Raw genomic sequence first — 11,671 nt, forward strand, 5'->3', positions numbered from 1 at the left:
GTGGCTTCTGTATTACTGAGGTCATGGTGAATCCTTTTCCTGAAGAGGTCTGAAATGTAGAAAGCAGAATGGAACTTGGCCCTTGCTTAACTGGTTAGAGGATCACTTGAGGTCAGAAGTTCGAGACTAGCTTGGGCAACATAGCGAGACCCTGTCTCTAAAAACAAAACAAAGGCTGGGTGCGGTGGCTCACACCTGTAATCCCAACACTTTGGAAGGCGGAGGCAGGCGGATCATCTGAGGTCAGGAGTTCAAGACTAGCCTGGCCAACATGGCGAAACCGTGTCTCTACTAAAACTACAAAAAAAATTATCTGGGCATGGTGGCAGGCACCTGTGATCCAGCTACTGGGGAGACTGAGGCTGAAGAATCACTTGAACCCGGGAGGTGGAGGTTGCAGTAAGCCAAGATCATACCATTGCACTCCAGTCTGGGCAACAAGAGCGAAACTCATCTCAAAACAAAAACAAATAACAAAATTGCTGTCTACTGTCTTATAGTCAATTTTCTTATCTGTGTGTGTGGGTGTGTGGGTGTATACATACATATATATACATATGGGTCTCACTCTGTCACCCAGGCTGGACTGCAGTGGTGCCATCACGGCTCACTGCAGCCTAGAACTCCTGGACTCACAGGATCCTTCTGCCTGGGCTTCCCAATGTGCTGGGATTACAGGAGTGAGCCACCATACCCAGTCAGTTGGTTATCTGTAGAAGGAGATATATGTACCTTAGACAGTTGCTGTAAAGATCAAATGAGGGCCACGCAAAAACTTCTACACAAATGTTCATAGCAGCATCATGAATAATAGCCAAAAAAATAGAAACAGATGTCTATCAATGGATTAATGGATAAATAAAAGGTGATGTCCAGCCAGAAACGGTGGCCATGCCTGTAATCCCAGCACTTTGGGAGGCCAAGGCAGGCAGATCACTTGAGGCCAGGAGTTCAAGATCAGCCTGGGCAACTTGATGAAACCCCGTCTCTACTAAAAATACAAAAATTAGCCAGGCATGGTGGCACATGCCTGTAATTCCAGCTACTTTGGAGGCTGAGGCATGAGAATCCCTTGAGCCCGGGAGGTGGAGGTTGCAGTGAGCCAAGATCACATAACTCCACTCCAGCCTGGGAGACAGAATGAGACTCTTCTCAAAAAAAAAAAAAAAAAAAAAAAGGCGATGTCCGTACAATGGAATATTATTTGGCCATAACAAGGAATGAAGTGCCAATACATGCTACAACATGGATGAACTTTGAAAATATTATACTATGTGCAAAAGAAGGTAGTTACCTTCTTGGGTTCAAGCAATTCTCCTGCTGCAGCTCCCGAGTAGCTGGGACGACAGGCGTCCACCACCATGCCCAGTTAATTTTTGTATTTTTAGCAGAGACGGGATTTTACTATGTTGGCCAGGCTGGTCTCGAACTCCTCACTTCAGGTAATTCACTAGACTTGACTTCCCAAAGTGCTGTAATTAGAGGCTTGAGCCACCGCACCTGGCCTAGTGGACAGCAATTTTGAATACAGCTGTTAGATTCTGCACTCATGCCTTCTCTAATCCATGTCAACACAGTAGAAATAATTGCCTTGACAGAACCTGGTGTAGACGTGTCTCTAGGAAGAAACTGTAAAATGAATGGATAATTTTGTGAAATGTCTGCCCTTTCCCCACCTTTCTTTTGCCTCTTTGTTTTTTTCTCCCTTCCTAGTTTTTATTTCTTTATTTTAGGGCGTCAGCCCCCCACCTCTGTGGTTGGGAGGGACTATTGCACGTCTACACTCTCAGTGCGGATGAAATAGTGTTTGCGTTCGTTATTTGCATTTGCGCGTTATCTCCCCCAGGAGATGACAGCTCCTCTGCCAGCAACGGGCAAAGGTGGGCTCTGAAGCAGAGGAGGGGAATTATCAGGAAAAACTCATTTTATTGTCCTGTCCTAGGGTTTCACTGATGAGGGCCTCTGGGCCACCCACCTGGGGGGTGGGGGCGGTGAGGATCGCCACCTGCCCGCGGCTCCCCTGCAGCCAAGCCACGCGCGCCGTTGCTAGGGCAACCACCCCGCCAGGCCAGCGGCTGCCGGGAAGCCCCCTAGGGAGCGCGCACGGGCAGGGCTGTGGGTGCGCGGGACGGCTGCGACGTCAGACCCCCGCCCCTCGGCGCCGGCCGGACCCAGGTCCATGCCCAGCTCCACCTCCCTCAGTGGGCAGCCGGCCGGAACCCACGAATCAGAGCAGCCGACACATCGCCCGCTCAGCCAATCGCAGCACTTGTGTGATCCCGCCACCGCCCCGGACCCTGGAGCTCGGCGCTGAGGCGGCGACCGCTGGAGTCGCTGCTGAGGCGGCCTCGGGTACGGGTCGGAACGGGGCTCTTTTGCGGGGCCGGTCCGGGCTGGCAGCTGCTGGCGCCTGGCAGTGAGGGCGGGCTCCCGAGTGGCCCCCCACCGAAGGCGGTGGGACTAGCGGCTGAGGCCAGGATGCCGTTCAGGCGGCGCGGCGGCTCCTCTCTCATCCTAGGTAAGGGGGATGCGGCGCTCGGTGCGGCTCCGCTCCCCTCTCATCTCCTCACTCCCGGCCCCGAGACATCCCTTGGCCCGTTGTCGCCTCCTGCCCGCTGCCTCCCGGTTGTCCAACCCCGCCCCCAAGCGCAGAGCCCCGGGTCTGGCCCGTCCGGCCCCTGCTCCCACGCCCCTTCCCCCATCGCCGGCGTTTCCCGGGCTCGGCTTCTCCCCGGCCGCGGGGGCCTCTCGCCTCTGCTCCTTCTCTCCCTTCTCGCAGCCCTGGGACCACGTCCTAGCCCCGCAGTCCCCAGGGATGAGACCCTCGTCTTGCCGGGATCGGACATTTGCCCCCACCTCTACCCCGGCTGCTCTTCTCGAGCTCATCGCCCCATCATCCTACCCTTTGTACGTTGTCCTGTCTGCATGGCAGTCGCCCGCCCCCCTCCAGGTGTCCCTGGGTCTTGCCGTTTTGCTCCTAAGTACCTTCCTTTCCCAACTCGCCTCTTCTCCCCTCACTTTGACCACCCACCATCGCGATCTCCTTTTACTTCCCTTACACTTAAACCTCCAGACACTTTCCCACTCTCTGGAATGTCAGATCCATCGTTTTTTTTTTTTTTTTTAAGTGAGAGAGTCTCGCTCTGTTGCCCAGGCTGGTCTCGAACTCCTGACCTCAAGCGATCCTTCTGCCTCGCCCTCCAAAGTTTTGTGATTACAGGCGTGAGCCACTGCGCCCAGCTCAGGTCCATAGTGTAATATCTTCATTCGTCCTTACATGAGCTGCACCCCATAACATGTAAACTCCCTTGCCCAGAGTCTAGCACACAGTAGGCCTGGCATATGGTGGGTGGTCACGCATGTTAGACTCTTCCTCTTTCCAGGCCTTTTGTACTTTCCAGATGATGGTAGCAAGAAGTCCATTGTCCACAGGGATTTGACTCTGCCTGAAGAATAGTATGGGAGATGGCAGGAGAAATTGGTGAACTCCAGTAAAGCGATTAAATGGTCACTTACTTACTGCATTCATTAAGAAGAAACAATTCTGCTATCTGTGCCATGTATTGTTTTATGTTAATTGCCTTTGTAAAGGATTCTTAGGCTGCTAGTCCGCGAGCTTTGCAGTATAATTACTCCCCATCCCCTCTCCATCCCCATCTGCAGTGTTTAGGGAACCTTTCTTTTTAGGAAAGAAAGAGCCCCTACCTCCCAGCTAAAATGGCATAGTATATAAGCAATGTTTCGCGTGGTTATCTATTAGCTGGATAGTCCAGGGAGCTTCAATGAATTTTCATCTTTTAAGAACCAGAAGGAATCAGGATTTGGATTTCCTGGAATCAGCTGCTGTACAGACCAGATATGCTTAAGAATGAAACTTCTTACAAGTCCTCTAAGAGTGAGAGGAATTATCCACCCCTCTCCCTCCGCCTCTCCAAACACTCGCTCTCGGAGGAGGTAGCGAGTCGATTTTTAAAAAAGAGTAAAATACGTTTGACTTTTTAAAATGATAAAAGCATTGTCATTGGCCCTGTACTATTCTTGCCACCTTTGCTCTGATGGTCTCAAGCCTGGACAATCAGTCAGCTTTTTCTGCTCCTGGGCTCCCAGGGCAGGCTGGCGAAAATCATGTAACTAAGCTGCTGGGTGCTGTTTCTGCACTTCTGGATCCTGGAGATCCTTTGACTTACTCTCTAGATTCCTCTTATGTCCTAAAATCTAAATGGCTGTTTATAGATCTTCACCATTCTTCTCTGACTCTTTGTCCTACTCTTGCCTTCGCTTCATTGCTTATTTTGCCACTTAACTCCACAGAAGAAATTGGTGGGCATCGGCCCTGAACTCTTAAGGAGCTGTCATTTTTGTCTGTGCCTGTCTGTACCTGATTTCTAATATCCTTTCCTTTGATCTCAGAGGAAGAGGGGTCTTCCTTTCTAAAGCTAATCTCTTCCCATATTATTATTTTTTCTGTTGGACAGTATACATCCTCAGGTTTCCATCATTCAGACCAAAACAAAGCTTTTCTTGATGCTTCCCTTTTCTTTTTTTATTCTTCTCAGATTAACGTGGCATTCCTTAGGGTTTCGTTTTTGTTCTTTTCTCTAATTTCCTTGTGTGATTACATGTCCTTTTGTGGCTTCAAATAGCACCTGTATATTTATGGTTTTTGAAGACGTCTATTTGGTCCCCATTTCTCTGGAACCTCAGGTTCTAATTTTAATCTGCCTTCTGCATAGCTGTATGTGGATGCTTGATTACTTCAAATGTGGTTACCTTTTCCTTCCCTTTCTCTCCACCCATAGCCCCCTTCAAGCACATATACAAACATTCCTATTTTAAGATCTTTACTCTAAAAACCTTAAAATCATCTTCTTTTCTCCTCACATTGAGTCTAGCATAGATCCTATTGTTGCTACCTCAGATCTTTTTTTCCCCTCTCTTCATAAGATCTTTTTTTCCCTCTCTCTTCATTGCCAGAAGACTGGTTCAGACCTCGGTTATTCTTTTTCTGAACCTCTGGGTCCTGTAGTTCTACTTCATCCTCCACATTGCTGCTGGAATTGGTTCCATTTCTGAGACATCAGTCTGATCATGCTGCTTGTTTTCTTTAAAAATTCTCATCAGCTCCCAAACCCTTAGCATGTTGAGCCAGTCCTTCCAGGCCTTCTGCAGCATGGGCGCATCTCCTTCCTGGGCCCTTTGTGATCCAGAGAAAAAAGCGGTAAAGAAACAGACCATTCACTATAGTACAATCAAGACTTTGACACAGATGACTACAGGGTGCTCTGGGAGCATCACCCTGGAGTGAGGACATGTTTCTGTCTACAGGCATCTAGGACTTTTTCTGACTACCCTTTCTCCTCAGTTTGGTTTAGGTGACTTTTCTTTGTGTTCCCACAGCACTCTGTACATACTTCCATCTCCATTTTTACCACTTATACCATTTTTACTTTTTTTTTTTTTTTTTGAGACACAGTCTTGGTCTGTTGCCCTGGCTGGAGTGCAATGGTGCCATCTCAGTTCACTGCAACCTCTGCCTCCTGGGTTTGAGCAATTCTTGTACCTCAGCCTTCCGAGTAGCTGGGATTACAGGCGCCTGCCACCACACCCAGCTAATTTTTGTATTTTAGTACAGACGGGGTTTCACCATGTTGGACAGACAGGTGTCAAACTCCTGACCTCAAGCAATCCGCCCGCCTCAGCCTCCCAAAGTACTGGGATTACAGGGGTGAGCCACTGTGCCCAGACCATTTTTACTATTTATTATGTTCTGTTTTCTTATTTTTCTCCCTGACTTGAGAGTGAACTCTTTAAGGAAAAGGGTTGCATCATATCTCATTGTATCTCCAGTTTCTAGCAAATTGCCAGGCACATAGCACTCAGTAAACTAAGTTTTCAGAAGAGCTGAATCTAGATAAGGAAAGGTAAGGGGAGATGGGCATTTTGGAAGAGAGGGTAACATATAGAAAAGTGTGTCATAGGCTGGGTGCGGTAGCTCATGCCTGTAATCCCACCATTTTGGGAGGCTGAGGCAGGTGGATCAAGACCATTAAGACCTGGGCAACATGGTGAAACCCCATCTCTACTAAAAATACAAAAATTACCCAGGCATGGTGGTGGGTGCCTGTAATCCCAGCTACTCAGGAGGCTGAAACAGGAGAATGGCTTGAACCTGGGAGGCGGAGATTACAGTGAGCTGACTCCAGCCTGGGAAAGAGTGAGATTCCATTTCAAAAAAAAAAAAAAAAAAGTGCGATAACCTGGTGTTTTTGGGAAAGAACTGGTAATTTGGAAAGGCTGGAGATTGGGCACGATGAGCGATGAGGCTGGGAAGGTATATAGGAGCCGCTCATGAATGACCTTGTGTGTCCTAACACATAATCCTGATGATAGCGAGGAAGCTTTGAAGGATTTCATCCTGGGCAGATCTTACAAAGTCTGGCTTGTTCCCATCTCAGGCTTTGTGTCTTGCTGCATGTGTTGCCTTTTGCCTCAGCCATATAAAATCACCTCCATTAGCTGAACATGCCTAAATGGCTTTATGTTTCTCTTTCTTCATGGAATGCATTTTTCCACTTAGATTATACAGTGGAATAATTTTAGATTTTCCACCTGTAGATTATACAGGCTTCTGGTTACCTCTGCAGTAAAGCCTTCCCACATCTGCCTGCAATCCATCTCTCTTCATCTCTACTGTCATTTACTTGTTTATATGTCTTTCTCTATTCTAATGGTAGGGCTTTGAAATCAAGATGGGTTTTGATTCATGTCTGCATCTCCTACTCTGGCAGGTAACATGAATGAGTATTGTGACCAGGTATATTTTGATTATATTTATTTATTTTTCTAGAGATGGGAGTCTTGCTATGTTGCCCAGGCTGGTCTTGAACTCCTGGCTTCAGGTAACCCTCTGCCTTGACTTCGCCAAGTGTTGGGATTATGGGTGTGAGTCACCGCACCTGGCCCCAGGTGTATTTTCAGAAAAATTACTCTGATCTCTGGTAGCATTGTAGAGAACAGGTTAGAGAGGGGCAAGACTAGGTGCACAAAGACCAATTAAGGCAGTCATTATAGGAATGTAGGTGAAAGATGATGAGGCCAGTGAGGCCAAGAGGTTAGATTTGGGAGTGAATTTGTGGAGTAAGGAGAACTGGTTAGGTGTATAGGTGAGAGGGAGAAGGAAGGGTCAAGGATGACTTACTGAGTTCAGGCTTGTGTGTCTGGGCAATGGTGGTTCTGTTCATCCAGGTAGGAAATGCAGGAAAAGAAACAAATTTTCAGGGAAAAGGAGAAAGCCAATGATAACATCTTGATGCCCAGGAAATAGCCTGAGAGAACAGTTGACCCTGAAGATGGAGATGTATAAGGAGGGTCTGTGCTAGAATTGAAAGTGAAGTCATCCGAAGTAGGTGAGATTGCCTGGTTCAGTGATTTTCAACATAGGCACTACTTAAAAACCACCTGGGGAGCTTTGAAAGAATGAGGATGGGGGATCGAGGTATCCACAGGGATTCTGTATCATTTGGTCTGGTGCAGGTCCAGACCTTGTTACTTTAAAGATGCTTCCCATGAGATAGGTAGCTAGGACTGAGAACTGGGCTGAGAGCCCAAAGAGGGAGTGATAGAACCCTGAAGAACAATAGTAGTAACTCATCCTTTAAATATCAGGATAGCTGAGTGTAGTGGCTCACACCTGTAATCCCAGAGTTTGGGGAGATTGAGGTGGGAGGATTGCTTGTGACCAGGAGTTTCAGACCAGCCTGGGCAACATAGCAAGATCCCCATCTCTACAAAATATGAAAAAATTAGCCAGGTGTGATGGCACATGCCTGTAGTCCCAGCCATGTAGAAGGCTGAGGCAGGAGGATTGCTTGAGCCCAGGAGTTTGAGGCTGCAGTGAGCTATGATCATGCCATTGCTCTCCAGCCTGAGTGACAGAGTGAGACCCTGTCTGTCTGCTTCTCTTTCTGTCTCTCTCACACACACACACCAGGATAAATCCTGCCTTCGTTGACATAGTTTCTTGTGTACATTTACCTATTAAAGGACTTATCACATTTTATTTCTGCTGGGTCCATTTTTATAACTAAGGAATTCCTTGAAGTCTGAAACCATGCCTTATTTGTCTTTTCATCACTGCCTTGCATAGTACTTGATATATTTTAGAAACTTGATAAAAGTTGGTTGAATAAATCAGTTGATAAGTGATATAAAACAGAGCTTGAACTCATGATTTTGCAAACTGATCAGTTGTTTCTTTTTTTTGTTTGTTTGTTTTTTTTTTTGTTTTTTGAGACGGAGTCTCGCTCTGTCTCCCAGGCTGGAGTGCAGTGGCCGGATCTCAGCTCACTGCAAGCTCCGCCTCCCGGGTTTACGCCATTCTCCTGCCTCAGCCTCCCGAGTAGCTGGGACTACAGGCGCCCGCCACATCGCCCGGCTAAGTTTTGTATTTTTTTAGTAGAGACGGGGTTTCACCATGTTAGCCAGGATGGTCTCGATCTCCTGACCTCGTGATCCACCCGTCTCGGCCTCCCAAAGTGCTGGGATTACAGGCTTGAGCCACCGCGCCCGGCCAGATCAGTTGTTTCTTTGCTGCTTAACAGGTCACTGGTCAAATATGCATAAGTCATTCCTGTTTTAAAAACATACAATCTTGCCAGGCACAGTAGCTCACGCCTGTAATCCTAGCACTTTGGGAGGCCAAGGCGGGGGGATCACGAGGTCAAGGGATGGAGACCATCCTGGTCAACGTGGTGAAACCTGGTCTCTACTAAAAATATAATAATTAGCTGGGCATGGTGGTGGGTGCCTGTAGTCCCAGCTACGTGGGAGGCTGAGGCAGGAGAATCCCTTGAACCCAGGAGGTGGAGGTCACAGTGAGCCGAGATTGCGCCACTGCACTCCAGCCTGGCGACACAGCAAGACTCTGTCTCAAAAAGAAACAAACAAAAAAACCCCAAAACAATTTTTATAAATTGGAGTGGATTAAGATAAGTATTATTTGCTCTGTAATGTCTTGGCTTTTAAGGTGGTTAAGCTGTGACAGTTATACAGAGGTTCATTCAGGCTTTGTCTTTAGAAGATACTATTTAAAATAGACTTTATTTAATATGATTAAGGTATATTGATCTTGTATCTTTTTAAAACAAATAGCTCTGATTTTAGGCTCATGAGCTTTTAAATTTTAACTAGAACAAAACTATCAATTTGATAAAAGATCTTAAACATAACAATTTGGCATAACAATTTCTTTTAACTAAGAAAATTAAGGAAGTAAGGAATATGCCTTAAGCAAGCCCTATACCTAAATGAATCTCACTGGGATTGGTGATAGGTAGGAAGAAATAAATAATTCCTATATATTTAAGCACTGTTACAGGAAACACCTGTGATTGCTCATCTACTGATATCAGTGTATTTTCTTTTCTTTTCTTTTTTTTTTTTTGAGATTGAGTCTTGCTCTGTCGCCCAGGCTGGAGTGCAGTGATACAGTCTCGGCTCACTGCAACCTCCATTTCCCGGGTTCAAGAGATTCTCCTGCCTCAGCCTCCCAAGTAGCTGGCATTACAGGCTCCCGCCACCATGCCCAGCTAATTTTTGTATTTTTAGCAGGGACAGGGTTTCACCGTGTTGGCCAGGCTGGTCTCGAATGCCTGACCTTAAGTGATTCCCCCACCTAGGCCTCCCAAAGTGCTGAGGCATGAGCCACTGCGCCTGACCTCAGCGTGTTTTCTATTTTCTGATTTCTCAGGGCTTAGATATAAACCATGGAATCTTTTGTGTTCTTTTGTTCTTTGTTTTTTCTTAAGATTTTGTCAGCTGTTTCTTTTTATGGGATTTGTGGTTGACATTTCTTTGCTTTTAACATTTGAGAAATGTTGAGAAACTTTTTTCAGATGAGAAACCCTGTCATTAGAATTCATTTTCTTATAGGTAACATCCTCTCTCTCCAACTGCTTTAGAGGTTTTTTCTTTGTCTTTAGTTTTCAGAAGTTAAATTATGATGTGTCTGCACGAATTTCTTTGGGTTTTCCTGTTTGGAGTTCTCTTATTTTCTTGAGCTGCAGATTCATCTTTTTACCACATTTGAGAAGTTTTCAGTCACTTCGTAGAATAATTTTTCAGTACTACTCTCTGTCTCCTTTCATTCTGTAACTGAATGTTAGATCTTTTGCTACTGTCTCACAGGATGTGAGACACTGTTTTCTTTTAATTTTTTTCCAGTCTTATTTTTTTGTCTGTTGTTTAGATTGGGTAATTCTTGTTTCAAGTTTATTAGTTCTTACCTGTGTTATATTCATTCTGCTGTTGCGCTAACCCACTGAGTTATTATTTTGGTTGTTTTTCAGTGCTATAATTTTTATTGGGTTCTTTTTTGTCTATTCTACTTTTTTGGTGAGATTTTCTATTTTGTCATTTGTTTAAAGAGTGTATGTAATGGCTTGTTAAAGAATAATGGCTACTTTAAAATCTCTGTCAGATCATTCCAACATCTGATTCATTGTGTTGTTGGCATCTGTTAACTGTCTTTTCTCATTCAAATTGTGGTTTTCCTCGTTCTTGCTATGATGAATGACTTTTGATTGTATCTTGGACATTTTGGATATTATGTTAGGAGTTATAGATCATATTTAAACTGTATGTTTTAGTAGACAGTCACCTTAGAAGGAGCATGTAGCTCCCAGCCTGCGTTTTGTTTTGTAACAGCTTGATTGAGATATAATTCACATGCCACATGTTAAACCATTTAAAGTATAAAATTCATTTACTTTTAGTATATTTATATAGTTGTACATCATTACCACAAACAATTTTAGAACATTCTCACTACCCACGAAAAAACTATACCACGCACTCCTTAGCCGTTATCCTCTCCTACTCTTCATCCTCTCCATCCCTAGGCAACCACTAATCTATTTTATGTCTTTATAGGTTTATATTATATAGAAGAGAAATACCTATTTTGAACACATCATAAAAACAGAATCATATATAATATTGTCCTTTATCTCATTTTTAGAGTAATATTTATTATTACCCCATATTTACTGATTTTTTGTAATTTTAAGTATTTATAAGTATAAATATAAATTATATTTGTTTATAAATAGCGAGCTGCAATTTATTTTGTAATATTTTGGTTTCAAAATCCAATTAAAATTGGCCGTATATAATGAGTTCAGAAGTGTCGTTAAGAATTGGTGTTGCCAGTGCAGTGGCTCATGCCTGTAATTTCAGCACTTTGGGAGGCCAAGGCAGGCAGATTGCTTGAGCCCAGGAGTTCAAGACCAGCCTGGGTAACATGATGAAAGCCCGTCTCTACAAAAAAGCATGAAAATTAGCATGGTGTGGCGGCATACACCTGTAGTACCAGCTACTTGGGAGGCTGAGGCAGGAGGATCTCTTGAACCTGGGAGGGGAGGCGAGATCCTGCCGCTGTACTCCAGCCTGGGCGACAGTGTGAGACCCTGCCTAAAAAAAAAAAAAACCAACAACAACAACAAAATACATAATATACATTTAATATGTTTTAAATATGTATTATATATTTATATGTATATTTTGTTGGCTTTTAAATATATATTTTATAGATTTTTTACATGTATGTATATTATATATTATAATAAACAGTTTATAAGATATGTGCATTAAATATGTAAATACATATTAATAT

General features: G+C 44.7%; 1 protein-coding gene across 3 annotated transcripts in view; it reads left to right on the plus strand.

Annotated features, from left to right (window-relative positions):
- Positions 1-2,194: 2,194 nt before the first annotated feature.
- TPST1 (tyrosylprotein sulfotransferase 1) overlaps positions 2,195-11,671 on the plus strand; it is a 139,742-nt gene continuing 130,265 nt past the window's right edge. For all 3 annotated transcript variants that reach the window (XR_001889687.1, XM_017894664.1, XM_017894666.1), the window contains exon 1: positions 2,195-2,518. The gene's annotated coding sequence lies outside the window, so the exon portion shown is untranslated. The remainder of the gene's footprint in view (positions 2,519-11,671) is intronic.

Source organism: Rhinopithecus bieti, unplaced genomic scaffold (genome assembly GCF_001698545.2).
Source record: "Rhinopithecus bieti isolate Rb0 unplaced genomic scaffold, ASM169854v2 scaffold_24996, whole genome shotgun sequence".
Taxonomy (NCBI): Eukaryota; Metazoa; Chordata; class Mammalia; order Primates; family Cercopithecidae; genus Rhinopithecus; species Rhinopithecus bieti.